The sequence below is a fragment of the Dermacentor silvarum genome, chromosome 7, assembly GCF_013339745.2.
Source record: "Dermacentor silvarum isolate Dsil-2018 chromosome 7, BIME_Dsil_1.4, whole genome shotgun sequence".
In the NCBI taxonomy this organism is placed as follows: Eukaryota; Metazoa; Arthropoda; class Arachnida; order Ixodida; family Ixodidae; genus Dermacentor; species Dermacentor silvarum.
Window position 1 is genome coordinate 96,543,703 of NC_051160.1, and position 26,949 is coordinate 96,570,651.

The 26,949-nt window shown below is 47.5% G+C and overlaps 1 long non-coding RNA gene across 2 annotated transcripts; it reads right to left on the reverse strand.

The window, feature by feature from the left end:
* Positions 1–297: 297 nt before the first annotated feature.
* Positions 298–17,822, reverse strand: LOC119458296 (uncharacterized). 2 transcript variants are annotated; one of them, XR_005193465.2, is made up of 6 exons: positions 17,650–17,822; positions 9,652–9,738; positions 9,420–9,556; positions 9,273–9,340; positions 6,570–6,656; positions 298–564 (listed from the first exon to the last, which is right to left on the reverse strand). It is a non-coding gene; the product is annotated as an uncharacterized LOC119458296 (long non-coding RNA). The 2 variants fall into 2 exon arrangements; XR_005193464.2 differs by lacking the exon at positions 9,652–9,738 and having other exon boundaries at positions 17,650–17,807.
* Between the last annotated feature and the right edge of the window lie 9,127 nt (positions 17,823–26,949).

Consider the following 26,949-nt stretch of genomic DNA (forward strand, 5'->3'; position numbering starts at 1 on the left):
TGCTCTTGGCGGTGGCGTGGGAGAAAAACTCAACGAGACCAGCAAGAGCAGGACCAATTACTTATGCCTAGCTGTTATTTTCCTATTGCACGATCGAATATGTAAAGAGCCAGCACCAGAAATTCCATACTATTTACTTACCACGCGAACACTCTGTCCATTTGCAATTTTAGGCTTTATTAAACAAAGTGCTGATAATCCGATGAAATATTGGATGGTATCGATATTGTCCTTGTGTTTAAGGTGCTGCTTCACTTGCAAATCGCAGAAAGCTTACAGACCAAACAGTACACGGTATTACACATCAGTACTCAAAGTTTATGTTCCTGAACGACAACACCAAAATTTTCCTTCCAATTTTCTATAACTTTTGAAGTGGACGTTGTGGCTTTTGCTGAATCATATGCGGCGATTTTGAACTCTCATGAAATAGCCCCTTACAGAAGTTCTCGTAAATACAATGTCCTCGGGTTTCCAGTTTTTCGAATTTTGCAAGACAGGGGCGTACATTGCTGTGTATCCTGGTTGAGTTCCAAACTCTAAGGTCGTACATGCGTAGCCCGCCTACAGAAATAGAAAAATAAAACATAGCCATGAGTAACAAAATCACGGGGTTCTTTTGAAGTATTCTGTAATGCAAAAGCTTACAAACATGATCAATACTATTACATGGTGTAAACAGGTTTGCCAAAATCGGGACATAACTTCGTGCAATGTCACTATTGTCCTTAAATGACCGTACTGGTGACTCGCTTGAGCACAGTGTCACTAAACAGTTACCTGAATTGTGTCACGTGCACCAATTTGCGCCCTCCAACGGACCACTCCATGACACGTGACAATCTAGTTGTGCCTGTGATGCTGGCTGACAGAGACAGAGAGAGCGAAACTTTAATGGATAAAATGAAATTTTAGGTCTCGTGGTTGGGGCCTTTAGTCCAGGGCTCCACTGGCACGAGCGGCTCGCTGGGCTTGGTCCAGAAGAGCCAGTTGGCTGTCCTGGTCCTCGTCCGCAAGCTGCGCCTCCCACTGCCTGTTAAAATCTTGTGATTTTAATAGTGTGCAGTTTATATGTGTCGGTCTGTTTGGGCATATCCACGTGATGTAGGGTAACGTTGGCGTGTCCCCGCACCACGGGCATTCGTCAGTGTATCGTGCTTGGTGAATACGGCTAAGTGTATGTAGATTTGGGTATGTGTGTGTTTGAAGTCGGCGCCAATTCCTCGCCTGTTGACTGTTTAACTTTGGGTGAGGGCGTCCATATTGCCTCCGCTCCTGTCTTTGGTGTTCGAGGATGTCACGCGGTTTAGAGGGAGGCTCGTCACTGGGTAGGTCTGCAGCTCGGATGCTTAGTACGCGAGCTAGCCGGTCCGCCCTTGTGTTGCCCTCCATGCCATCGTGTGCGGGGCACCAAGTGAGGTTGTGGAATCCGGTAATTTGACTCCCTAGAATTTTTAGTACTAAGCGCGGCGCCGTCTCGGAGAGATACAGGCGACAGGCGGTTTGTGAGTCCGTGAGTATGGCAGCAGATACGTCCCTATTCTCCGCCTCCCTAATTGCAAGTGCAATCGCTGTGGCTTCTGCTGTGCTGGCAGATTTTGTCCTGACCAATGCAGCTATCACACGATTTTGGTTTGTGGCTACGACCGTATACTTGTCCCTGTCCGTTTCACTCGCGTCTGTGTAGTATACGTCCGGCTTGTCTTCTAAATCTCTGGTGCAAGGTTCTCGCTCGGGCCTTCCGGCGCCCTGCATGATATCTCGGACTCATATTCTCAGGAATTGGGGACACCATTATGTGCTGCCTGATTTCCTGGGTAAGCTGCACTGTCTCTTCTGTCAGCCAGAAAATACACATTGTTTGGGTAAATGTCTTGCCGACAAAAGCAAAATAATTGCTTAGCTCGTGGTGCGAAACGTTACATTAAGCGAACTGCACTTGAAGTATTGAAATAGTTTTACTGTTCAAGACCAGCAGACACCTCATTTCTCTAACATTTCTCTCGTAGAACGATGTTCGTGATATGAAAATAAACTGGAGGTTCATTCAACGTATTAGTAAAGCATATTAAAGTAGGCAAGTTTCAAGTAATACGCGGTATGCAACGCGCAAAGGGACGAGCAAGGCAAGTCAGCGATAGTTTTTGCCAGAATTGTTCCGCATTTTTGTGGCATATTTTTTTCCCGCAGAATGCGTTGGAAATGCAGCCAAATCACCCAAAGGTATAACTCAATTTTACAATCATCGGCAAATATCCCGACCACAGTTTTCTTCCCTCGCGGCCATCTGGTACTCAGCATAATCCTGTATAGCCTGTCTACAAAAATAAGAAATGAAGCAGAGTCATGCAGAAAAGTACGGGGATGTCAGCTCTATGTTCATTTGCTATTTTAGGCTTGAATGAACAATCAAGGTACAGATAATCCAATGAAATCTCGGATGGTATTGATCTTACCTTGTTTTTAAGGAGCTGCTTCACTTGCAGATCATAGAAAATTTGCAGACAAAACAGCACACTGTATTACATATCAGTATTTAAGTTTATGTACTTTAACGACTGTACCTAAATGTACAACATCTACGGCGCCCATGATGTTGCTTCCCTTCTTCCTCGTCAGCTCTCACGTACTCTCTTGCAATGGAATTTTAAATACACACCTCACAGCTATCTTATAATGGACTGTAAGTACACCGCCTAACTGCCCGTGATGCCCAACACAACGCAAAGCGTTGAGTCATGAGCCGTGGACAGTTGGGCAGTGTATTTACAGTCCTTTGCAAGTGACCCCTTCCCATGCTATTCTCATGACACTATCAGCGAGAACAGTGCATCGCTATAGACCCACCATTTACAACAACGTATTCACCCACTTTGAGTCCATTCGTTGAGAAAAAATGTTCGCGCAGAATTTGAAGTCGCTCGTTCGCTAAGCTTATATTTATTAGAGAGTCTAGGCAGAGCAATTCAACTATATCGCTGTGGTGGGTCATATATGCCGGCGGCGTTCCCGTAGCAATGCGATTGCCTTGCGAGAGGTGGACTAGCAACTTTGGAAGACAAGGTACATGTGCTATGTTCGTATTAATATATATGAAGCATAAGACGCAGTGTCTCTATAAATGTAGCTAGGTCGAGACAAGCTGACGGGTTCATCAAGTGAGCGAAAGTTCTCACTGCCGAAGACCTGACAACATATCCTATATATATGTACTGCAGATGGGCTAATATATGACGTGTATTACGCAACATGTCCAAAGAACGTTTAGTCTTTCTAAAAACAAAACTACGTGGCGTGTGGGGCACTGTAGCCAAACTGTTGCAAAGTGTTTGTATTTAATGTCTGGCATTAGCCCTGGACGATTGGTCAAAAATTTTAGGGCCACACGCACATCGCCGGTCGGTCACGGGACGTCACAATACCTGCGAAAATTATCCATCTGATAAATTGTGGATCCCCCGAATATGCATGATCAGGAGGAGAGAGAAAAAGAGAGAGAAATAAACTTTGATTTCTGAACTAGCGGGAGAGACAGATCTCTCCTCACCCTGAGGTGGACTGCTTTTTCATTCCAGGAATCCAGTGGGCTCACGCTGCTTACTTGGCCAGGTCCAACAACTTTCGCTGGTCATCCAGCTCTAGGCGGGACAGCATGGCTTCGCACAGTTCTTCCTTTTTCTCTTCTGTCTTGTCTGGTACGGCTGTTTCTTCACTGCCATCTGCGGTTCTTGCGGGAGTCCCGCGAATCCCGGGCACTCCATTACTACATGACCCAGGATGTCCGCGACTGTGCAAAACTTGCAGAGGGATGAGAATTGCGTTGGAGATATCCTAGGAGTTTGTTTGCAGTTTTCTTAAAATCAATGTCTTCTCTGTTGAGTGTCAGGTAAGGTATATGAACTACATTCTTCGGTCGAGTCTGTTGTGCTGTAGAATATTACTGTATTTCTTCCGGATGTCTTCCTGTCTCGTCAGCCTTTCTGGTTCTCTCTCGCAGGAAACCGCGGCTTGTGTGCTCTCGGGCAGCGGCGTCTGTCTTTTCGTTCCCCGCCAAGGACTCGTCTTCCGGGGTCCAGCCGACGTAGGTCTCTGGCAGATATTCTCCTCTTCGGCTGCAGGTTTCTGTAAGGATTATCAGGGCTTCCTTCGCGATTTTTCCTTTTAGTTAATCGCTACACGCCGCTTGCGAGTCGCTGATTGTTACGGCTTAGTCAGTGCACCTTGAAATGGCCTGCGCATTGGCCACTTCTTTCGCCGTGTCGTGGTCCCTTACAGTTACCATGGTGGCTGCTTGTTCCATGCCCTGGGCATTACTGAAAGGAAAGGCTGATCGTTTCGGCTATTTTGCACCATCCATATAGCGGATGTCCGGGTTCTTCGAGTAGTTTTTATGTAGAGCTTGGGCTCACGCTTGTCATCGCATTTTGTGGTTAATGGGGTAAATATTGCGGGGAATGGGCTGCCGCCATAATGGCGTCCCGAAAGTGATTTGGGATTCGCAGATTTGCCTTAAATTTCTTATGCCGGCGGCATGTAACCAAGACGGTGCAGTAGGTCTGTTTCAGGCGTTCGATTTAATTTGCTTTGTGGGCTTCTTGTAGCTCTTACCACGTACTATGGAGTCCCAGTTTATTTAGGCGGGCCGTCGAAGCTTTCTCGGAAACCCCAATGGCGATCTTGGTTGATTTTATGATGAGAGTATTAGGTTCACAATTTCGGCTTTTTGAGGTCGAGATGGGGAGTAACTTACGTTATTCGTCTAGTTACAAGTGCCTGTACAATTTCGAGAGTGTCTTGCTCTTTGAGACTGTGCAGCCTTTTGCTGACCCGTTTAATGAGGTGCATCGCTTGCATGAGTGAGGCCTACAGTTTGGGAAGCGTGGCGGCACCCAATTCGTGTTTATGAATGACAAGGGCGAGAACACGTAGCGACTGCACTTTCGGTATGTCTACCCCATTTATGCTGATACTGGGGTCGTATTGTTCATACGCTTGTGGTCTGCCTCATGTTCTAGCTTTGAGAACCAGCAACTGGGGCTTTTCAACGCTCACTGCAAGCCGTATGCTCTGGTATACCTTTAGATTCGATCGACTGCTTCTTTCAGTGCGGCTTGTTGATTCCTAGTCGTACATGTTCTCGACCAGAGGGTGATGTCATCCGAGTAAATGGCATGTTCTAAGCCATTTATATCGCGGACCTCTCTAGGTAGTCGCATCATGTCATTATTGAAAAGCAGGGGTGAGAAGACCGAGCCTTGGGGGCCCCTTGTTCGATATCTGAAATATCTCTCGGCGGAAATTGTCAGATTCTGTTCTGTTTGTCAGAAAATTCTGAATATCGCGAAAAGCTCTTCAAGATTTTGAAAGATCGCTTCATGCGACACGTTGTCAAAGGCTCTTTTGACATCGACCGCCAGCATAGAATACTTGTTGTGTTTGTCGAGATAGTCTATTAGACCTTCCTTAAGTTGAAGGAGAACGTCTCGGGTGGATAAATGCAGTTTAAAGCCGAACATGGTGTCTGAGATATATGAGTTGTTGTCTAGGCAGTAGGTGTGTCTCTCGTGCACCATGCGCTCGAGCAGTTTGGAGAACAATTTTAAACAGAACCGGTGTTCGATTCTACGCCTTTTCACTATTAGCCATGCGTTCTCGTTCAATTCTTTTAGGGTGGTGCCCGATTTGCCTGTATGTCACGTGACGTCGAAACAACCCTAAATCTCGCTGAATCAAGGTGAGGTGCACACATTAAAGGCGCATTATTATGCCAGACACCACCTAATTTATTTTTGGAACAGCCGGAGACTGTCTCTTTCAGAAAGAAATACAAGGCCGCGACTCGCCGATCGCTCTGGCAATTGCTACTCTGAGCTGCCGCCGAGAATAGGCTTTTTGGCTTACAATAAGAATTTTGCGTGGTAACCTAACGTTGTCGAGCGCTTTCGGCGCCTTTACCACATCCCTTTGCCAACTCTTCTTCGCTGAGAAGTCGCATTAGCGGCATTTTTACCTGCCCGTTACACACCACCACAATTTTTGACCAGCCATCAATAGCTAACCAAGGCGAAGCGGGCCGATGACAGACGCCGGTTACCAACTTTCCCTACGCTAGCTCAACCCAACCGAACCAGTCTCCACTTCTTTGCGCCCCTCGCCTTCTGTCAGCCAATTAGGCTAGAAAATGATGTCGAGGTGGGCAATGCTATTCGCTTTCAAAGCAAAGGGAAGAGCACTCCTTTAATCGAAGAGATCGTTTGATTGGGCTATTCAAAGAACGGCTGCAGATCATCGCTCGATGCGTGTGTGGGCTATTACGTAATCTTACTTAAGTAAATTAGGTAAGGTTTTCCGTAATATGTCCCCTGGGTTAGCCGTTACAGTGGCTGTTATTTAATACGGCTTGTAACGTGAAATAATCATGCCTCATATGCTGCTGTCTAAGCGCAATCAATATTGCATCATGACACAAAGTTCTGTCACGGAGTATCCTTCCTATGAAATGCTCACGGAAGATTTCCAGATTAGCCTCTACAGTACTTGCGAATTGCAACAAAAATATGAAAACCAACCAGTAATAGGCATCGTGACCCTAATCACAGCGCAGTGGGATTTCGTATTGTAGTAGACGATTTCTTCTATAATTTTATACGCACCACCTGAAAAACAAAATTGAATAGTTATTGGTTTTTGTATTGCATATACTGTTCACTGTTCCAGCCGCTTTGCATCACAAAACGCAACGTGCATTTGTCGTTCCACATTTTTGGCCTTGATTACTGTGGCCCGTTGCGACTGTAAATCATTTGGCTAGGACAACCAATATATGCACATTTTACGCTGTAGAGGAAAGTAATAATTTTAGGGTATACGTATATCAATGCGGTAATAGTTCCTTTGAACTTGAGAGTGTGCTTAATGTTATGAATTGCGTGCGGCTCATGCTGATTAGCAGTTAGGGCAACCGTTTACTAGGAATCAAATCACAAAATATAAACAAATTATTTTGAGTAATGAGTGTGAGGGAAGATAGAACAGAAGCGTCCTCGTTTCAGTTGGAGTGGAATGTCAGCATGGGTTGAGCCTTGAATATGATGAAAATATTTCAACTAGAACAGCATCTCCAGGAGAACGGTGCACGTTACGTCAGCTGCACATCTCAGGAAAGGTTGACATGCATTCGGGCTTATCCTTTCACCAGTGAATAATCATCGTTAGTGTTGCGTTCCTTTCCTTTCTGCAACGTAGTGCAGCCGATACCTCGATGTCACAAACGCCATGCGTGCATCAGTGGGACGTAACGTAGCGAGCGTAGATTGAACAAATTAAATGCATGTAATACCGATAAAAAGTAGGATTTGCGGGTGGGATAAACCATAAAGGTGTAAACTTTGTCAGTGAAGATGACAGACAGCATAGACGGCTTCTTCTGTCATTGAGAGGCTTCAGAGATAACGGCGTAAACAAGCACAAAGCCGGCTAAGGACTAAGGTAACGTACGACGCTCGTCATCTTACGTGTGATCAAATCCTCGGCAACTTGCAATTAGTGTGCCGAGACGTTATAGGACAACTGTGGAGCGTATGCTTGCCGGGAGAAGTGAAGGACTGTAAAGAATGCTGATTACGTTTCACTTATTTATGACAACTTAACGTACGGATAAATATTTAGGTGTCCTATCGATTCAAGCAAATGCTCGCGGCCATTCCTATCGAATATGTATTCGCGCGCTGTTTTACAGGCAATGACAGATGCTGACGTTGATTAAAATCGGCGTGTCCTAGTATTAGTGCCACCACTGGCAGAAATATTGTCAACATTGACGAAACAAATTGACTGCTACTGACGCAGGAACTAAGACAAGTTCAAAAAATGCCGACAATGAAACTTCACCTGCTTTGTCTGCAATACTCGCCTTTCGGATAGGAACATTGAGAATATATTTGCATCGAAGAGCAGAGGTGCGCGCGTGAATGAGGTACACGACTGCTTGTGTATTAGGCATGGAGCAGCGTGAACCATCCACCGGAGTCGTTGGTGGAGAAGTTTCAGTGCGAAGTGAATAACGGCTACAAAATTTACAAGTACAGTCAACTTCAAAACTTTACGGACAATGCAAGCCCGCATCGAAGAGCCTCTCCGTGCCACCTAGCGGTGCAAATCCTGCCATCGAGGATAGTATGAGGCCGGAAACGAGTTTTCTTATTTTACGCGGGCGTATCAGTTTCTTTGTGCCACCCGACCTTTTTGTTTTATACGGACAGCTTACGGCCCAGCGGAACGCAGTGATGTTCGGCCAGCAGCACCCGGCTTGTGTCAGCAACATCAGTTCCAAAGATACTACTGTCGGGACAGAAGTGCGTCGCTACAGCTCTCGATGAGCGCGTTGCGTGAGAAAGAAAAATGATACTAGAGAAGCGTCGCGTCGTGCAAGAAAACTCACGCACCAGGACACATTTACAGCCTGGCCAGTGCTCTAGACAGCTGCTGACTTACCGGATATGTCATGGTAAGGCCGTTTATCAAGCGCCCGTGCGGTCAGTAAAATTTTGCTGTCGATTGTACGTGGGCAACTGAAATGCGACCTTGTATTCAAAATTGTGCCACCTTCTCCAATCATGACCTGCATGCCTTCTTATGTATACAGTACTCAGAGTTTGAAATGTGATCCGCTTCCTGCATGGCGGCCGGCACATTTAGTGCTACCGGCGGGTGCAGGCGACATCAAGCTTAGGCATTATGGTGTGTGATGAAGGCGAGGGTTCTTGTGACACGTTGTGGATCCATTTCGCCCCACAGCGATGACGCAGTGCTTACCGGTGGCGCATAAAGCCCCGGCCACCATGCGGCCGAGTATTGCAATTGCTCACTACTGTACACTTTACGGTAAATTTCGTGAAATCGACAAAAACGTGGATTACGAAGAGATGTGCCTGGGTGCCTTAACGCCTTAATTCTATCCCGAGCCGCTGAACGCCCTTCCTACCCTTCTTTCGTCCAGTGCAACTTCCCAATAAAACCTGACGTTTGGCGCGCTATCTACCGCCGCTCGACTTGCTGTCTCTGCGCAGAATATGGTAACAAGAAACCATCGATGTCGGTACGGAAAGATGCAACTACAACGGAACGCGCCGCCTCTTCAGCAATACGAAGGAGTGTGTGACAATAGAAAATAATTGTTTTGAGAACATTGCCTGTGGTAGATGAGTCCGAAACACTGCATAGGCAACCTTGTACCGGCAATTAAAAGCAACGTATTGAACTTTTCGTTATACCCTTGGGATGAACAATCATCCGACTCATTTTTTGTTGATCAAATGTGCCCATCAATGTGACGTTCCATCTGTAAAGTAATAAATGAATAATAAATAAATAAATGCAGCTTTTAGTGCTTAGCCCACAAAAATTGTATGATAACGTACTTTACGCCCTTTTCGTAGTAAAGATGGTCAAACGTTATGGAAGTTTGACTCATAGACTTCATTACGTCCACTGTACACAAAACATTTCCGCCTTGCCTGGTCTTGTATGTCCATATGGGAATAGAGGTACCTAAAAACTGAAAGCAAATTGAAGTTGTACTTAGCAGCATTATAATTATCTAGTACTTGCTTTACAACTGGCAATTTTGCTATGTTGAGCTGTGCAACTTACACAGGGCCCATACTGCAGAGCTAAGGCATGGCTCTATGTCTGGTATAAGGATGGACCTTACTAAAATGCGGATTAGTGGCACGTCAGCTGGAAGAATATGAGGAGCCTTAGAGTTCTCATTTCCCGCAAGAGTAGCGGTTGCGAAGATATTCACCATAACAGCATGTAATCAAAGCACTTCTGTCTGTTTAAGGTAGCACTTTTTATGTGTCCTGGTCTTTGAACTTCGCACGAAGTAACCGTACGAAGTAACGGACAATGAGGAGACAGAAGTCGTAGGAGAAAATCGTCATGCTTATTGAATTGTAGAATAAGTTAAGGGAAAATTAAAGTGGACTTAAAAATAACTTAGTTGTGACAAAACCCACATCTTTTTCCATATGCATGCGCCTCTTTAGCAGTTAGCCTACTACGGCTGCTACTCCGACGCCTACTTTCCTTCGTCTTTGCATATTTGCACAAAATTAGCCTGGAGAGTGTTAGTCAACGCCTCTCACGGCCAATTATGCGGATGTGAAACGTTCTTTAAGAGCAGTCATCACACGTCAGGTTAGGAGTAACAACTCTGGCACTGTAGCGTGCTTTTATTGATCACCGATGCACTCAAAACAGGTTAATGGGACGTTTTGTCAGAGAGATCAAGCACGTGTTCAAGTATTGAAAATTTACCACATAATAGGGGCGTGGTTCAGTGCTCCTCTGATGCGAGAGTAAATTCGAGTGCCGAAGTTTGTACAATGCAATTTATGTGGCGAAGGCAGTGTTTCACTCAATTTTCACTGATAATCAGCAAAACAGCATAGCATTATGTATGTTCTCTACACTAGCACAGACAACATTGCTGTATTCTAGACTGTGTGCCCAGGCTATGGTGTCACGTAGCGTTAGCACGACCTTTATTACACCCCGAAGCCGCGGCGGACCGATCACACTCAAGGCACAGATCAATCTCCAGATGTGTCCCCAAAAGCGATGAAGACGAAGAAACCGATGAGATGATGAACTTGTGCAGCCAACGAACAAGTGACTAAGAAATGCCTACACTAATTTCTCCCGCGTGCGAGTGCCTGGCCGCAACTTAAAGGGACGGCAAACGCCTGGTGAAAAGCTTCATGCGAGAGACGTGGGAAATCTCGGCAGCGCGACCGCGGCGGTCAGTTGGAACCACAATAGGCTGGACGCGATAAGTAACGGCAGAAGTCTGCTCCAAGACTCTGTATGGGCCTGCGAAAGCAAAACTGAAACTTGTCGCACAAGACAGGAGTGCGATCTGGTGTCCGGAGTAGCACTTCATCGCCCGAGCGGAAGAACACTGCGCGATGGGATGCGTCATAGAGGTTCATGCGGTCCCGTTGCCTTGCTTCAGTGTTGATGCGGGCGAGCTGGCGACAGTGGAGGAGGCGTGATATATATTGTTCACAAGAGGATGCAGCTGGAGTGACAGGGGCGGAGAAAAAAGAGACGTCAAGAAAAGAAGAGGGCGAACGGCCATAGACGAGGTAGAATGGCGAGTAACCAGTTGTGCGTTAATTGTACGGCGGTATTGTACGCAAAAGTCACGAATGGCAAAATTGCGTCTCAGTTTGTGTGGTCTGGTTGAATGTACATGGCTATCAAGTCGGAGAGCGTGCGATGAAAGCGCTCAGTCAGGCCGTTGGTTTGAGGGTGGTAACTGGAGGTTGTCTTGTGGGTGGTGCCGGAGGCCCGGAGCAATTCGTCTACGATTTGTGAAAGGAATGCCTTTCCACAGTCGCTCAGAATGACACGAGGAGCACCGTGGCGCAGGATTAATGCTTGAAGTATAAATTAGAGCACTGAATTTTTTCAGCCCGGGCCCGGCCCAGGCCCGTTTTTACGTTGGGCTGCCCGCCCGAGCCCTATTAAAACTTTTATGGCGAGACCCGGGTCCGGCCCGGGCCCAGAAAAGATCTACGTTACCCACCCGGTCCGGCCTGCCACCCCTTTACCTTAGGCCCGAGTCCTGTCCGAGCCGGCTCGAGACCGAAAAGGGATGTTCTTCAGAGTTGAGACGCCCGAGAATAACTTGCTGCAAGTTACATGCGCACCACCAGAAAGCCCGAGCCCGGCCCGGTCCCGCGTCAAAAAGCACACGCCGTGCCCGAGCCCGTGAAAAAACTACTCTACCCGGCCCGGCCCGGCCCACGGGCCGGACCGGGCCCAGGCTTTCCGGTAAGCCCGAGCCCGTGCAGTGCTCTAGTATAAATGCAGCCACTTCAGAAGCCGACGCCGAAGTCACGCAAGCTGTTTCGGCGTAACGTGCCAAGTGGTCGACGGCATCGATTGCCGGTGAAAGTCGTGGGAAGGGGACAATACAAGTCAATGCCAACGACTTCGAATGGGGCCGGCGGACACGGGACTGGTTGGAGCTCTCCGCCTTGACCTGACGTTGGTAGCTTTCGAAGCTGGCAAATGGCACAGGAAGCGACGTACCGCGCTACACTAGTGGATAAGCCAGGCCAGTAGAAGCGACCTGTGATGTGGTCGTACGTTTTCTGGAAACCAAGGTGACCAGCAGTCATGTCGTCGTGATAGGCCTTAAGAACATGAGCGGACAGAGAGCGAGGCAGAACAGGCACCCAGCGTTGACCGTCAGGGTGATAGATGTGGCGCTACAGGGCGCAGTGGTCGAGCTTGAATTGCGTCAGCTGTCGATGAAGGCGGGCATTGGCTGGGCGCGAAGTTCCATGAATGCGATCTATGGTACGTCGACAGCAGGAATCAGCGAGTTGGTGAGATATGAGCGATCCATGGTAATCAGCAGAAATATGGTCAGTAGCGGTTAAGGACAACACATGCGGGGAAGGACGGTCCGAAAGCTTGTCGCTGAAGGTAGGAGCGGAACCATGGCATGGCGTCTTGGGAAGCGGACAGCGAGAAAGCGCATCTGCACCCTGATGCTTTTTACCACACTTGTAGATAGTGAAGTCGTATTCTTGAAGACCGATAATCCAGCGACCAAGGCGTCCAGACAATTCCTTGAGCGTGGAAAGAGAGAGAGAATAAACATCTTTATTATGTAAATGCAGCTTTGGAGAGGCGTCCTCATTCCGGAATGCCTTGAGCTCGGGCCGCGTCCTGGGCCCTCGCAATCAGCCGTTGCTGATCTGTGAGGTCGGAGCTGGCTAAGGCTCTCTCCCAAAGTTCGTTTGTGTGGTAAGGGTTCGGAGGATTGAGTGGTGCCTCTCTGCAACCCCCTACTATGTGCCTGAGGGACCCGGGCTCTGCGCAAAAGCAGCATTGCGGAGACAATTGTGTAGGGGCTATGAGGTGGTTTATGGTTGGTTTGGGGAATGTATTAACCTGTAGAGCTCGGAGGAATCGCTCCTGCTCTCTAGGTAGTGACTTGTGTGTGTGTGAGCGTGGAAAGCCAACATAAGGCGTGGTGGTCCATAACGTTGGTGTAGTTCCAGATGAGTCCCCACAAGCGATGAAGACGAAGAAACCGATGAGATGACGAACATGTGCAGCCAACGAAGAAGTGACTAAGAAATGACCACAATGGAAATATTCAACATTTGCTCGTATACCACACCCCTTAAATATTTCAACGTTTCACGCTCTACGTAAATTATTGAATCATGCGCCGTAAAAGCTGTCATAAGTGAAATGACGAAAGCATGTGTAGGATCAAGGCAATAAAAGTGTGAAAATGGAGAACGGGCAAAAGCCCTCGAGTAAAATAGAGCAGACTTCGTCATAGGTGCCGGCGGAAGGCCTTGATCAGCAAGGCAAGCGGTTTTCACTGGCACTCATTGACTTTGTAGACTTGCGAGTGTGTTCTCGTATCAAAGAAAGTGCAAAGAATCTCTGTCCGGACGGTTTTACTGAGATTTGCAAAAAGGCTTTCTGGACATTCGCAGCTAGCCAAATCGTAAACGTGCATGAAAGATAAGATTTTCAAAAGTCATTGTTAAGGTTTGGGTCTTTTTTCACGATGATCGTTCAACGAAGCCGCTCCAGAAGCAAGTGATGAGGCGTCAACAGCCACTCGTTGCTTTGTCGCTGTCGAGGACCTTCGCATAATCTAGCGAGGCGGCATGTAGTACGTATTAACGTTGGTTGTGTGCAACGGCGGCAAGAACAATCCAGGATTATGAATGAAAATGATTTAGGCACTGCTTAACCACCGCGTTATACTTACGTAGATGATCCTCGTTTTTTTTTTCGATAACGGCGCTAGGGACACTGTCATATTTTATTGCGACCGACTGGATATCCTCCAGTGCAACATCAAGTGTTTTCAATGCGAGGCACACCTCGTAGCGATGGCTGTGGATCTCTAAGATGCGGTTGAAGCTTTTCAAAACCAGATAACCGTCTGACGTATTAGATCTGCCTGTAATAACGATAGTGCCAAGTTGCCAGAACTATTCCTATACTAGTGATAGGTCGTCTGACATGCAGCGGGAAGAATTAAATCCGGTTTTACGTGCAAGGAGGACGAGGAGGAGATACAGAGAGAAGGCAGGGATGTTAACGAGAAATGCGTCTGGTTGGCTACCCTACTCTGGGGGACGGGAAAGAGGGAATACAAAGATGAGATAGAGGGAGGAGGGCGGGGACAGGAAGGACACGGTGAGCTCGCGTACGCACGCGGAGGGCCTGAGAAAGTCCCAGGCGATCACATGCCAAAATAACGATTTGACTATGAGACAAGCCGTAGTGGGGGAATGCGAATCAATTTTGACCACAAGGGGATCTTTACTGTTGCCCCCAATGTAAGGAACACGGGCGTTTTTGCATTTCGCACCCATCGAAATGCGGCCCCCATCTACTTGAGATACAGTGTATGTGCCACTCGGTGTGAGCTGTTCTTCAATGAACGTTTTTGATGCCAACTCGGGTCACTGGATATGTGCCAGCAGTTGTGGGCCGCTCCTAAATGAACGTCTTTGACTCAAACCTGAGTAACTATGTATGTGTCAGCGGGAATGTGGCGCTCTAAAATTACGAAAATATTCTTTGAACTTATCCCTAGCTGGACGGAATCGGATCTACGTCAGAAGAGTGCTGCCTGAGAAGCCCGCGCGCGGGCTTTTCGGCAGCGTCACTTTATTGCGCAGCTTCTCCAAAATTGAGAGGGAGAAGCCGGGTTTCCACATGACGCGTTTAGCAGCGTTCGCGTTCACCCGTGCGCCACGGATTTCGGAGGACACGTGGCTGCATCATTTGCGGCGGCACCGCTACATATCACCATCTGTTCTTACTCAATTGCGAAAGAAGAGTGACATAGCAATACAAATCTAGAAAGCGTCTTTTTTAGAAAGTTATTTTCTTGTGGAAACTTTCCTAACAGTGAATTCGCTAACCTATGCCCGCTAACGTATGCCCGTTGTCAAAAAAAGTCACGGGTTGCTCAAGAGAGCATTTTGTCGATAAACAGAACAAAAGATCGCTGAATCTAGCGACCAGGTCAATAATATTGGAACACTGTTCCTGTGGACATGTCAGTCTACAAATGTAGACCGATCCCGAAGGTTGTGCAGCCTAAAAATTTCGCCTGAACCCGAATATAGTGCAGTTAGAAAATGCTGCCCGTTTAGTAGGTATGTGTAGTCAAAGTGCGCGGGCCAATCCCAAGGATAGTGCAGTCAAAATATTTATACAGCCGAACGTTCGTTTATTTCCTTTACGCGAGGGGTGACGAGATTGTATTGAACGCCGTGCTCCGTAAGTCTGTTCTATTCTGGTTGAATCGCCTTCTTAATTTTCTGCAGAAGACGCGTGTTACGCTTTCTAAAACGGCATCTGCATTGCCCTGCTCAAGTAATACCTCTCTCCGCCCTTCAATAGGCCCAAATAAATTTTATGTGCAACGTCAGCTTTTTTGCAGCCGGAGGTTAAGATCACGACACTGAGAGCTGTACATTAATGACGACGCTTAGGTTTGTGTGAAATAAGAAGATTGGAAGACTTCCTGACAATGCGCCATCGGGATGATTAATTAAGGAAAGATTGGTGATGACAGGTGCATGCGCCGGAAAATGATGACAGATTATGTACCGGGTGTCCCAACTATTATGCACAACAATTTAAAAATATGCAAATGCCACGCGACAGCTACAGAACCAAGGTAATGTTGTTTGCCGTCGCTTGGAGGTACTCAGATTATTTTAACACGAAAGTATTTTATGCCCGGGTCCGCGATGAACTTCCGTTACGGATGTAACGTACGTGACGTTAGGCGCCAACGAGCAAAATATGTTTTGTTGCCAGGGATGACGCCGCCATCTAGGAGCGGTGAAGCAAATTACTGCATCGTGACTCTAACAAGCGCCGACGGGGAGCGCTTCGGTTGTCACAGCGTAGCGGAGGCTCCAACACGGTATAGCCTGGTGTTGGCACTTTCCGCATATGGTTTGTCTTTCGCCTCGGATATGCCTGTGGCGCCTCGCGGCCTTCGGAGTGCCGCTTCAACACGCAGCGGCAGTACTCGCACGGCGACTACTGCTTCGCTTGCGATGGCATCAACTGAGAAGTCTGGTGCGCAAAGTGGCGCAAAAGGCAACGGCGTCGACGGATGAATTTCGCATTGGTCCGGCGAGACACGCCAGCGTGAAGCAGAACGCCTTCGCGCGTTCGCGGCGCACGCTGCGAACTCTGCCACTCGCATTCCTGAAGCTGAGAGCGTCGCAACCAAATTGACTGCTCATGACACTACCGAGTTGGACCAAAATGCTCGTACCGTCGCCTAAGCGACTCGGCAGCTGGACGCCGCGCGCCAAGCAAACCTGCGTCACGGTTGCCGGCCCGCAAATCGTGCGCCTTTCACTGCGGCGGACCGTGAGTTCACGAAGTAAACATGCAACAGCTTATGTGAAGACACGATTCACTTTCGTGTTCTACCGGTTCCTATGAAAAAGGGAGCGACCATATTTTTTGCATTCTGTCTAATTACCTAATTAGTCTTAATAAGTAATCAACTTCTCAACTATTAAATTGAGAAGAAAAGTGTCAATTAAAAATGCCAGAGCAACATGAATTATAATAGTTGAGAAGTGTAACAATTAAGACTAATTATCTAATAAGGCGGAATCTAAAAATATCGTCTGAGTATCTCTAAGCGACGCAAATGACGTTACCTTGGTTCTGTCCAGCTACGTAGCATTTGCATATTTGAAAATCTTGGTGCATGATAGTTGAGACACCCTAGTATAATACTACACCCTAGGTAGTGTAATAATTATATAATAATTTGTAAATATTTATTATTTATTGCTCTACCCAATACAAAAAATGGGCCAGTTACAATAATATTATTACAATATACCTAATCCATTGTTGTTGATAATATTAACACTAATATTATTATTATTATGATCTAGTACATCAGCCACCATGGCACAGTGCAGAACCATGCATGAAAACCCAGCACGGCGACAACATTGTTACGTTGTCTTCCAAAATATATTGTTTTCTAGAAAATAACCTGTTAGAATAAACTTTGACGAACGAAGATGCCACAAAATTATATTTGAGAGACCATCAAAAGTGTACTAGCATAGAGAAAGGGAACAGGTACACGGAAACACTGCAGAAGGCGCCTGGACTATACCCGCACTGTGACAGACGACAGGTGCGAGTATTTTCTCTGACATCACGCGAGCGGCACTTGCAGCGTACCTGTAGGCCGTCCTTGGGGCTAATATATGGTCAAACATGGAGTAATAATTTGCCTAGAATGCCACTTTAGCATTTATGAAACAATATCCCACCCATTGCCTCAATAGTGGCGGTGTCCTGAAATCATAATATTGCGTCGTGCTTACAAGCACGTCTCATATACACCGATAAAGATATCATTTCGTTCCGTTATTTAGAGCTACGGCTTCCCACATAAAAGAATTATACCAGAAGCGAGCTCCACGTAGACATTATTGATCATATGTAAGAGCATTATAATTTAAGAACTTAAGTTGCAGTTGTTAGTTTTTTTACTGAATTTAATTCAGACTTGTGGTGAGAAAAATGTACTACCTTTCTGATATTGTAGCTCATTGATGGCAGTTTCAAGCTACATCCCAACGTGGCTAAATGAGCGCTGAGTAGAATGACGGTAACCAGCTTCTGTCCTTCCATGTCTTTGCCGCAAAGACAGCCTGCAAGAAAATACTATACGTAGGGACACGAAAGCTTTCACATCACACCTTTGTATGCAGCAGATGGTGGGCACAACAATAATGCGCTGTAGACATTGTTTTCCTTATTATCCGTCGAGCGATTCCTATGAAATTCGACTGCGTGCTTTTTCGCTCTTTGAATCCGAGGTGAAAAAAATGTGGTAGTTTCAGTCGAGAGGCGAAGCATCGATTGCGATGGCGAATAATGGACAGCTATACGAAGTAAGAATAGTAGTTTTATCGGCCATATAGATTTGTAATCATAGGCATACTGACTATGTTGTTACGGGGAGAAGATATATATATATATATATATATATATATACAATCTTGTTACAATCTTGTAACTGTATATATATATATACAGTTACAAGATTGTGGCTCAGTGGCCAGGGTAACACCATCTACAGATCGTCGAGACACTTCATCACCTCCCAACGTCATTTTGTCCACAGCGGCTTTGTCCAACTTGAACATATGTCACTGGATCATGGCGAGAACTCGCCGTCTAAACGCTAGAGTGAGGAAGCGCGGCAGCAAGAGCGAGCGAATTGACCTTCGTGGTGCTACTTGCATCTACGGGAACTAAGCCGCGAAAACACAGCGCGCGGCGGATTCTCTTCTCGTCGCAGGTGGCTTTCAAGGTACAGCGGCCCGGGCAGGTGCGCGCGGCCGCCCGGGCTGCCCAGAGCTGAACGCGCTCCCCAGCCTCCCCGGTGCCGTGCGCGCGACGGATGACGGCGCGCTTCGTCCCCGCTTCTGTACCTTGCGTGCCCGTGATTCAGCCGCGATCGCCGGCTCACCCTTGCACGCTTTCCCTCGCACATACAGCGTAGGGTGCGCGGCGACGATTTTGTCACGCTTGGATTTCATACGGAACTTTACGGCGACGGCGATGGCAGGAATGCGCCTGGAGTGTCCATAAATTGCTATCGCAATTACAGGAGAAAAGATATACTTCGGTTAATGTATCTAAGTATATGCGCTTTACTACTTCTATGAAATGTTCTCCACAATCCAGACCAAATCAATCAAATACCAAAGCCAATTTTGAATGCCACTAGCAATAATGCCACGAGCATTCTTTCAGAACTCCACCCGCTTTGCGGTATTTCTGTCTGTATGTCTCTTTATCCATGCTTAACCTCTATCCCGCCAACTTGGGTCACGGGCTAGTTCATGTTCCAGTGAGTAAATCAGCCTGCGGTGTTGAGGAAACCGTCTTCAAAACGAACCATCACACAAAATAGGGGCATTGAGTATGTGAATCTGGGTATTTGCCATGGTTTAATGAACCTCGTACATGCCGACATGGCTCACTGGCTACGTGCCACTATAAGTCGTGTACAACTTAAGAATGCAGGAGAGGCCCCGCCCAGATGACCGAAGCACGGCAGCGGATTGCCTCCGCCTCAACAGAAGTAGTCCCGCTGACACGACTCGACCCAATTCGAAGCACGGGCTGCCATGTACTCCGTCGGTGTGTCACTGACGGTCCGCCTCATGACGACAGTCTTGAGTGCGTGCCCATTGGTGGAGGCTCGTGTGCATCCGCCTTTGAGGGGCCGATGCCGCTGCCTTCTAAAGTTGTACCTGATATGCAGGAGCCGCACTTGAATGAACCTCTTTGACACCAACTTGCGCCACGGGGATATGTTCCACTGGATATCAGCCACATTTCAGAGGATTGTTTCGAAATGTGTTTTCACTAATGCGCAAAGCAAATTATTCGGCGTCAGCAGTTAGGTGCTTGACGTCTTGGCACGGAAGCATAGTGTCCAGCATCGTCTGTACTTCGCCCCCGTAGACGAGGCGAAATGGTGTGAAGCGCGTTGTTTCTTGTAACGGCGGTATTATACGCGAAGGTCACATAAGGCAGGATAAGGTCCCATGTTTTGTAGCGATAGCTACATTACGACAGGTTTTCGCTTCTTCGTCCGTCGCCGCACTTAGAGCCGTGGCCGCACTGTGACGTCACACCACGGCCCTCGATTCTCCAGCAAATCGGCTCGTCGCGGTCACCGCGCGGCCACCGCTCCTACAGGCGCGCGTCCGCCGTTGCCTAGCTACCGCCGTAAGTGGCGCGCTCGCCGCGCCCTCTGTGTGACGTCACACCACGGGCCTCGATTCTCCGGCATCTCGCCTCGTCGAGCTCGCCGCGCGGCCACCGCTCCTGCCGTTGGTTTTACCCGTTGGTTGACCACAACGTCTCTCCTTTCTTAGTGTAGTGGGAAACCACTAAGTTTAATAACATGTCGAACTACAAGCGAAGCCTAAGCGCAGCCGGGGGTCTGTAGCTATCGCTACTCGACTAGGTTTAACCAGAGCTAAACCACAGCCAATTTTTGCTAGACGTCGATGTACATAGAGATCATGTCTGTGATGATCTTGTTTAATCACTCTGTAAGTCCGTTGGACTACGAATTGTAAGTAGTCATCGTTCAATGCCTGGTGTTGTTTACTTGAAAAGTTTCGTTCATGAGCTGTGCTGTGAACGACATTCCTCTGTCTATGATTACAGTGGATGAGGCACCATGACGCAATACAATGTGACAAATGCAGCTACCTCAAAAGCCGTGGCTCGTGGGAGCGTCTCTGTCTCGGCATAGCGAGTTAAATAGGCAGTGACGACAATCACAGGCTCGTTGCCGTCGGTTGACAGAGGAAAAGGCCCAAGAATGTCCAAGCCGACTTGGTCAAATAGCTTATGGGGTGGTTGGATGGGTTGCAATAATCCGGTGGGCTTCAGGAGAGGTGACTTTCGCCACTGGCATTCACGGAAGCCCCTACCCTACTGTTTGACGCTTGCTGAAGGACTGGGCCAGTAATACATATCGCGCACTCAGGCAAGCGCTCGTGACGAGCCGAGGTGGCCAAATGTGGGATCGTTAAGGTAATAGAAAAGAATATCATCCCGCAAGTCTAAGGAACTACCAAGTGGTAGGCTCGGTCATTCGGGCGGGCGTTCTTCTTGTACAGCACGTTGTCTCGTAGACAGAAGGACGCCAATACGCGACATAAATGGCGTGGTGTAGTTGTTGGACGGCCCTCCAAGTGGTTGATGAGAGGTCGAATTTCAGCGTCTTCACGCTCCCACCTGGCCAAGTCCGATGTAGTAAGGGCGCCGAGGAAGCCGTCATCGTCCTCTGACCGTCGACTGACAGATTCGGCGGGTGCACGCTACTGCTTGTCGGCGTCTTCGTGCTTGCGGCCAGACTTGGAAACTATAGTTACGTCAAATTAGTGTAGCCACAAGCTCCACCGTGCCAGCCATCCTGAAGGATCGCGTATGTTCGCCAAGCAACATAGAGCATGATGGTCTGTCACCACTTTGATGAGACGGCCGTAGAGTTAAGGGCGAAACTTCGTGATCGCCCAGACGACCGCGAGACACTCTTTTTCTTTAGTAGAGTAGTTCGCCTCGGCACGGGACAGCGAGCGGCTAGCATAAGCTATTACTTTCTCAATGCTGTCTTGATATTGGCCGAGTACTGCGCCAAGGCTATTGTTACTGGCGTCAGTATGCACCTCGCTGTCAGCCTCTTCGTCGAAATGTGCCGGGACGGGTGCTGACTGCATGTGTTGTCGTATTTCAGCGAAGGCCGCCTGTTTTCATTCGTCGAGGCAAATGGCGTGTCATCCCTCGTAAGGCAAATCAGGGGTTCCGCTATCTTTGAGAAGTTGTCAATGAAGCGGCGACAATATGCACACAATTCCAGGAAGCGCCGTATAATCTTCTTGTCGGCAGGAGGAGGAACAGCTGCCACAGTGGCAAGCTTGTCGGGATCTGGTCAGACTCCTCTGGCGTTTACGACGTATCCGAGAAAATTGAGCTCCTCATAACCCAAGTGGCACTTTTCTGGTTTATGCTTGGCTAACTTTCTCTACAGAATTATGCCCGCCTCGGTTTATTAGCGGCTATGGTGCTGTGCTGGTAAAGAAGGGGTCGTGGGTTGAAATCCCGGACGTGGCGGCTGCATTTCGATGGATGCGAAATGGAAAAACGACCGTGTGCCGTGCACTGGGGGATCAATAAAGATGCCCTTGTGGCCAAAATTAATCCGGAGTCCTCCACTACGGCGTGCCTCATAATCACACCATGGTTTTTGAAACCGCAGAATTCCAAAGTAACGCGCTTGGGTATTACGGTTGCAAACATATCGGCAACATTAGTATTACAGGTATTCGTATATGCATGAAACATTACATGCAGTTTTAGAAGGCGACCCTCCTAAGCTTGCCGAAAAGAAATGCGCTGATGTCCTAAGTGCATATAGGAGAACAGCAAACAAGTACCTACAAATTACCACATTTAATAAAATAATAGGCCGAAAGTTTCAGTCGGATGAACTATTTATGATTCTGTCCTAGTTATAATGAGCTGCGCTTTATTCAAACATAGAAGGTTTCAGCTTTGTAGCAACTGCATTTGTCGCTGCTGCTTCACTTAGATATTAATGCCAAAAGCATTCTTTGCCTTGGTGTTTGCTCCTAGTCGGGATGCCGTCGTGGTCATTCGATTGCCGTTATTCCAGCTTATATCTCTTACTATCCTAATGACGCTGTCGTCATGCCTTCTACCCCGACCCAGTGGCCCAAGTTGTGTAACAGTAGTAACAGCTTGGGCAACTAGTTATGTATTCGTGGTAGTGATGGCATCCTGGTCGTTGCATCGATGTCATTCCAGTTGGTCATCCGACACTCGTCATGCCATCGTGGGCTTGCCATCTTCGCAATACCGTCGTCTTGCTATGGATGTCACACCGTCATTGTAAAGCCGTCATAGTCATTGTGTCAGCGTCATTCAATTTTTGTAATCCAGCCTTCGTCGTGCCGTCGTCGCCACGCTGTCGTTTTATCATCGTCATCGTTTCGGCACCGTGAGCCTAATGTCACCATGCCATGGTCGTCATACCGCCTTCATCGTTCTATCGACGTCAGTCTTTCTTCGTCACGGTATTCTAATCCTACTCTCATTTCATCGTGATTATGCGGTACTTGTCATGCCGTCATCGTTATTCCAGCTTATTCATCCGCCTCTGTCCACGCCGTCGTCGTCACGACATCGCCGTCATACAGGTTTCGTGATTCAGTCATCATGCACTAATCGCCATCTCATTGTTCGCATGCCGTTGTCACGCCATCGACGCCACTGTATTTTCGTTATACAATCATCATCATGCATTCGTTGTCATGACATCGCGGGCCTCCCATCGCGGGCATTCCATCTTTATCATTGTAACTTCAACATCCGCCTCTCGCCATGCCATTGCCGTCATAACACTTCTTCGATCCATCGATGGCATTCCTTGTTCGTCATTGTATCGTATAATGCTGTCGTTATTCAAATGTGACTATGCAGCCGTTGACAAGCATTTGTCGTCATTGCGTTGTCATCGGACAGACGCTTTCACATCCGTTGTCATAGCGTCATCATCATGCCTTCATCATCATCATCATCATTTCTTTTCAGTGGTGACGGCAGTCATCCCGCAGAAAGGCACACGTACGCACACTTGCGTGGAAGATTACCGCCACCTCGGGGAGCCGGATGAAACTAGACACGCGTGACTGAACCGCCACGCCAGTAGAATGGAAGGAAACTAGGCACGCAAGTGCTTGGAACGATGGCAAAGAGAGGCCGGTGCGATCGTATACATGGCCGACGCAGGTCGCATGGCGGCGAATCTTTGAAAAATCCTTACTAGTGAGAGTCTAGTGATCTTGAAAATTGCGCCTACTGATCTACTGAAAATGCATATCCAAGTGATGAGACATAAGATTTTGCATAGAAGGAAGCGGTCTTGCATGAAATTGGGGTACTGAGTTTTTGCACGCGTAGATTTGTTGATGGACACGAGAAATGCATTCAACCCTAGCCATAAACAGCTTCGCTGTAGAAAGGACAATGCATATCAGCCACCTTCAATGCCTGCCATGTGCAACCATCGCACATTGCTGATAACTTCGAAAGTTACCTGTCGGCCTCATTAAGAAGGTTATATTTGTTCATAAAACAAATGATCATTGAATAAAAAGTAAGCAAACAGAAGCTTTTAATAACAATGAAAAACAATTGTAATAAACATATAATTAAAAATTACATATATGCGTTCACAAACACACTGCGTCTTTGATTATGTCTCCAATGCTTAACAACATGCACACAACTATGGCACTGCTATAAGGCAGCCATTGTAGTTTTTGTATTGTACTGAACTAGCGTAGCCATGCTTAGCTCTAAGGCGTCACGTGCACCAGATATTACAGATATGTACTCATTAACTGCACAATAATGGGAAGGTAACAATTTCATTGCCGTTGCCACAGGTTACGCCACGTGGAACGCCATCATGCGGGCTATCCCGACCAGCTCTGCCACCGCCGTACGCCCCCCCCCCCCCCCCAACCCCACAAAAACACGTACACGGGATCCGACTCAAATCTAAATTTTATCGAAGCCTGGGCACGCATCCTTGAACCGAGAGGTAAAGTTGATGCTTCTCCGTACAATCATAACAGTCCTGAAATACATTTCCCAATCTCTGGTGATAGTCGCGAGAAGGCTTAACTTATTCTCATTTTCCGTGCTCCTAAAATTTCTCATGTCGGGTATACTTCTGCATCACGGTGCGCCTCGTGAGCTCATCATCTATCGCGGGCCGTTGCTTTCCTCCGTAAGTAGTGGACTAACTTTTGCGGCCCGTGCTCTGCTGGCTACAAATTCACAACAGCATATCATCCACAATACAATGAACTTACGGAACGTCTGAGCCGTACACTCAAAGTCATGCTTTTCATGTATGTGTCTGATGATCATCGAGACTGGGAGACCGCATTACGTCTCGTTACATTTACATATAACTCTTCACGACTTGACACTGCCGGTTACTCTCCTTATTACGTTTTCTTCCGACGTTACCCCCTTCTCCCCCTCGACACATCGCTCCCATGTTTTCCAGTACCATATGTACACATGACGTCAATTGCCAACGCTCTGGCATCACTGGAACGATGGCCCGTAATCGTCTGTCCACGTCCCAGGTTGATCAAAAGACCAGTTACGACCGCCGCTACAGCGATGTACACTTCATGCCTGGATCTCTCGTCTTGCTCTAGACACATTTTCGTCGTGTTGGACTCGTCGAGAAACTGCTCGCATGCTATTAAGGTCAACACCGCATCTTGCGTTATGTCACTGACGCGACATACAAGGGCTTCAATCACCGACGCCACATACAGTACATTTTCTGGCCTCTACATCGTCAGCTGCAGCATCGTCGGTTTAAATGGGGGGGGCGAGAATGGGATTTCTTGTAAAGGGGGCGAGAAAGAAGATCACGCAAGATGACGGTTTTGAGAAGTCGAGGAGGAAGATGAGAGAATAAACAGTAAATAGCGACCTATGCTTGGGGTCGTTACGAAGTTGGTGCAGTCCACTTCACGATCCTTTGTTAATTGCCTGATGGACCACTTCGATTTCACAAGGACAATGTCTGTCAGCGTCATGGCCCCCGATATGGCTATTGTCAAGCTGGTGAGCGGTGCATACTGCGTCTATGGTGGAAAGTCGGCTTGTTACCGTGAACTTTGACTGTTTTCCCTGAAACGTGCATACATGCTTTCAGTGGCCTAGCGGCGATGAGTACTCTCAAGATAAATAGCAGAGACCACGAACATGAAGTGGCCATCGCGCATATCAATGGGGACCATCGCGACGCGAAAGCGCAGGGAAATCGGCTCACGAAGGCAGCAGGAGTTTCCAGAACAAAATATATTTTGCAAGATGGGATTCATTTGCAAGAAAAAATCCGCCAACGGCAACAGCAGCTGTTGGAAGTCATGATGCAAACGGCCCTCCAACGGTCTCTAAGGACACGAACCGAATTTATTAAACTGGATATCTTCGACGGGTCATTGCCACACAGTGCTCAGGCGTGACTTGATTTCTATGAATATGCCTGCGACCGTAATTGTTAGGCAGGGTGATGTTGACAAGGTTATGGACATGCGGTTGTACCTCGGAGGTGTGGTGAGGACTTGGTATGAGATTCGAGTGACAGAGAAGGCAGGACATCCTTGGGCGGACTGGAGAAAAAAAGCTTTTTGGCCACATTTTCTGTAAATAGGCTCGAAAGTTGGAACAGGGCAATAGCTTGCAAGTATGTTTCCGGCCCTGTTCATAACTATTTGTTTGAAAAGTGGAGGCTATTGCATGCAAAAGATTCCGCACTGTCAGAGTAATTGATCGTGCCTCTCATCACACTACGACTTCCTAAGCGGATGCAGCATCAAGTTCAACTTGGGTCACCACAAACACTAGAAGACCTACTGCCAATCATGAAGCAATCATTTGTTCAGGAGTGACAACATGCGCCGACAGATGATAATACCAAAGAAATATCTCTAGTACCGAGGTTCCGAGGTGAGAGTGCTTGGAAGGCAGGCGGCAAACCTGGTTCGTTTGTGGAAGACTTTTCTAAACAGAAGAAAAAGAAAATGCTTGAAAAGTGCATGATGACCTTTCACCATCCTGACAGGCAGCAATTTACCTCACTGATCGTGCCAAGCTGATATTTGTTCCCGCACAAGCAAATGGAAAAGGATGTGAAAGCATTTGTGGACAGTGGAGCGTCAACCATTGTGGTTAACAAGAACGACATCCCAGAGATAACTATAGCCAAACATTGTCCTGCCATCGTCTACGGGTACGATGGAAACAAACAAGTGCACAATTAATGGGCGGATGTGCTCATTACATGTCAGGACAAGAGTATCTCCGTAAAGGCCCTAGTTCTTAGCGGTGTGAAGTACCAAATGCTTTTGTCCCGTTCCATAATGCAAGAGCTCCGTTTAAACCTCTACTTGGATGGCAAGTCACAACGCAAAACGATCGCCGGTTGCCCTCCTTCACAGTCCTGGAGGAAAACCCTCGTAAGCCCACTGCAGCAGAAGACATCACTCAGATGTACCCAGAGCTATATTGTGTCTGAGGCTATCGAAGAGCGACGTCAAAGTTTGAAGTCCCATTCGAGCTACGAGATATGGCAGCAGTGAAGCGTAAGGCCTACAACATGTCGAGAGACAAGAACCTTTGGCTGAAAGAAGAGCTGCAGAAAATGCTTGACGCTGGTGCAATACGCCCCTGTACATCTTC